This window comes from Vulpes vulpes, chromosome 10, assembly GCF_048418805.1.
Source record: "Vulpes vulpes isolate BD-2025 chromosome 10, VulVul3, whole genome shotgun sequence".
Taxonomy (NCBI): Eukaryota; Metazoa; Chordata; class Mammalia; order Carnivora; family Canidae; genus Vulpes; species Vulpes vulpes.
The window spans coordinates 37,708,265-37,711,701 of record NC_132789.1 but is presented as its reverse complement, the minus strand read 5'-3'; positions in this window follow the sequence as shown (position 1 = coordinate 37,711,701).

Genomic DNA, 3,437 nt, shown 5'->3' with positions numbered 1-3,437 from the left:
AAGAAAGAAGAAAGAAAGAAAGAAAGAAAGAAAGAAAGAAAGAAAGAAAGAAAGAAAGAGAGGGTCCACTGATGATGCCGGAATGAAGTCTGAGCAAGTCACGGAGACGTGACCGGAAGCTACAGCAGAGACCTCGGAATCAAGGAAACATGCTCTCTGGTGAATGGAGTCGTCTTTCACGGACGCTCGGTACCAGGTCTGAGAGGCCTTACGCCTGTTTCCTGCCAGAATCGGATCAGATGTATGTATCCTTTATCACATCAGACGGACAGTGCCAGCCTGTCATTCTGGTGAGCATCCTAATAAAGAAATATCTTCAAACTCCACCGCACCCCCCCTCCAAAAAATAAAGGAAACCAACAACCATGCATTGGCTCCAAAGGCGTAGATGTCGCCCCAGCCGCCCCCCCCCCCCGCCGCCCCGCGTCCTCTAAAAACTCAATCTATGTGTTCCCCACTCCCACTGTCAGGCTCCCGTGGTGGCCCAATGGCTCGGGTGATTTTTGCTCCTTACAGGGGGGCGGCGGGATGAGGAGGGGGGGGCGGCGATGGCGTTGGAGGCACCCGGGAGGATGGCAGAGGAGTTGACCACTCCATCCACAGGAGTGTTGCAGAAACGGGGGGGGGGGGGTGCGGGGGCCGCGGGGGAGGCGGAGGCGCAGAGGCGGCAAGGCAGTCCCCGCCCCCGCCAGGACTGAGACAGATTTAAAGGTTTTTATTTTTTTCCTTTTTTTTTTTTTAAGGATTTCTTTATTTACTCCTGAGAGACACAGAGAGAGGCAGACAGAGACACAGGCAGAGGGAGAAGCAGGCTCCCCGCAGGCAGGGAACCGGATGCGGGCACAGGACCCCAGGGTATCCCTTCCACCTCCCCAACCCCCCCCACCCCCCCCACCCCCGCATCACACCCTGAGAGGAAGGCAGCCGCCCAACCACTGAGCCACCCAGGTGTCCACCCGTCCCTCTTGTCCCTCTTTTCCTTTCTCTATCCGTCAACCTTCCAGCCTTCCGCCTCCAACGCCGCCTGTTCCTTCATGTCGGCTTCCTCCTGGAAAACAGGCCTTGTCCGTGGTTGCCTTTCAGCCCTCTGAAAGAGGTGGAGGCGCAGGCAGTGGGTTGGGCATCGGTTCTGGTGCTCGTGCGTGCGTGCGTGCGTGTGGACTTCGGATTTCTGGCGTCTGCCTGCCTGGCCTGCTTTCCCCGTCTTCTTCATGATTTGGACTCATGGGAAGTGTGTGTGTGGGGGGGGGGGAGTCGGGTCCTTATTTCTCTGGACCACCTCTTGGGTCCCATCCCACGAGGCATCTTTCTGATGGGGTGACCTGGAAGTCCGAACGTAGGGAATTTTCTTTTCTTTCTTTCTTTCTTTTTCTTTCTTTCTTTCTTTTTATTTTTGCCGGATTTTGAGAGAGAGAGAGAGAGAGAGAGAGAGAGAGAAAGGGGCAGAGACCTAGGCAGAGGGAGAAGCAGGCTCCAATGCAAGGAGCTCGATGTGGGGCTGGATCCCCGGATCCTGTGATCACGACGTGCCCCTAAGGCAGATGCTCCACACGGAGCCACCCAGGCGTCCCCGTTTCTGTATTATAAGGGAGACAGACAGGCAACGTGTGTTCAGAGGGACGGAAACAGAGCCCGTGTGCTGAGGTTTCTCGGAGCCCTTTGGACCTTTGGCCGGTGCGAAAGCCAAGGGAGCGGGGCCCAGAAACGTTCAAGGCTGAGAATTCCCTTGCTCAATATTCATTTCGCAGATGCCTGATTGCAAGTGGTATGGAATGGAATGGAATGGAATGGAATGGAATGGAATGGAATGGCATGGCATGGCATGGCATGGCATGGCAAAGGTGTCTGTCTGTTTGGGTTACTAGCAGGACCCAGAGAGCCGAAGCTCTCGACCTCAGGGACTTGAAGTTGCAAGTTGGATGCCAGAGATAGAGAGGTAGGCTCAGGCAGGCAGGGCCAGAAAGCTGGCTCGCCCGCCCGGGGAGTCCAGGTGTGAGGCATATGGGATCGCAGGGCAGCTGGGACACAGCCTGGTCCGGATCCACCCAGGTCCAGTAGCGTTTCCCGACTCAGGAAAACGTCGGGTGCCCAAGCGGGGCCTTCCTTAGGGATGTTTCGCTCCCCCTCCCCCTCCCCCTCCCCCTCCCCGGGACGGGGACATCTGCACCGCTAGGGGGCGCACCGGCCGCTGCCGGCGGCGGCAGCGTCTTCCGAACCACCCATGCCGCCCCGGTTCCGGTTCCGGTTCCAGCCCCCGGGAAGGGCGCACTTGGAAACGTCATCCGAGGCGTCCTGGAGCCCTCACCCCCAAAGATCCGGGACACCGGACGGCGGGCGTCGTTACCGATCGGTTGTAGAAATGTCCGCAAGGGGATCCCTGGGTGGCTCAGCGGTTTAGCGCCTGCTTTTGGCCCAGAGCGCGATCCTGGAGTCCCGGGATCGAGTCCCACGTCGGGCTCCCGGCATGGAGCCTGCTTCTCCCTCCTCCTGTGTCTCTGCCTCTCTCTCTCTCTTTCTCTATCATAAATAAATAAATAAATAAATAAATAAATAAATAAATAAATAAATAAATAAATAAATAAATAAATAAATAAATCTTAAAAAAAAAAAAAGAAATGTCCACAACCCCAAAGCCGTCCTTCCTGCCTCACGTCCCCACGCCCCGGCACCGTGTGCGCAGGGAGAGGGGCCCTCCGCTTTGTCGCCACCGCTACAGCAGACAAGAACACGTCCTCAGCACAAGAACGGTCCCATGAGAATCGGCCCTGTCTTAGCTTATTCCCTAGGCGGATACGGTAGGGTGTCGTCTAGAGATAGACGTAGAGCACGAGGTCGCGTGCGGGAAGCAGAGGAACACGCAAGGCCTTGGGGGAAGCAATGGGGAGTAAGAGGGGTGCGTTAGGGACGCCCGGGATCGAATCCCACATCGCGCTCCCAGTGTATGGAGCCTGCTTCTCCCTCTGTCTCTGTCTCTCTCTCTCTCTGTGTGTGTGTGTGTGTGAGTGACTATCATAAATAAATAAAAATCTAAAAACAAAAAAAAAAGAAGAAAGAAAAGAAAGAAAGAAAGAAAGAAAGAAAGAAAGAAAGAAAGAAAGAAAAAGAAAGAAAAAGAAAAAAAAAAAAGGCCAACTTGAGGCAACGGCTGGTGGCCCGGGCAGTCGAGCTCCGCCTTCAGCCCAGGGCGTGGTCCTGGGCTCAGAGTCCCACGTCGGGCGTCCTGGATGGAGCCTGATACTCCGTCTCTCCGTCTCTGACTAAAAGAAAGAAAGAAAGAAAGAAAGAAAGAAAGAAAGAAAGAAAGAAAGAAAGAAAGAAAGAAAGAAAGAACAATGAATAATGAATGAATGAACGAATAAAAAGTAAGCAAATAAGCAAATAAGCAAGTCCATCCATCCATCCATCCATCCATCCATCCATCCAAACATCCAAACATC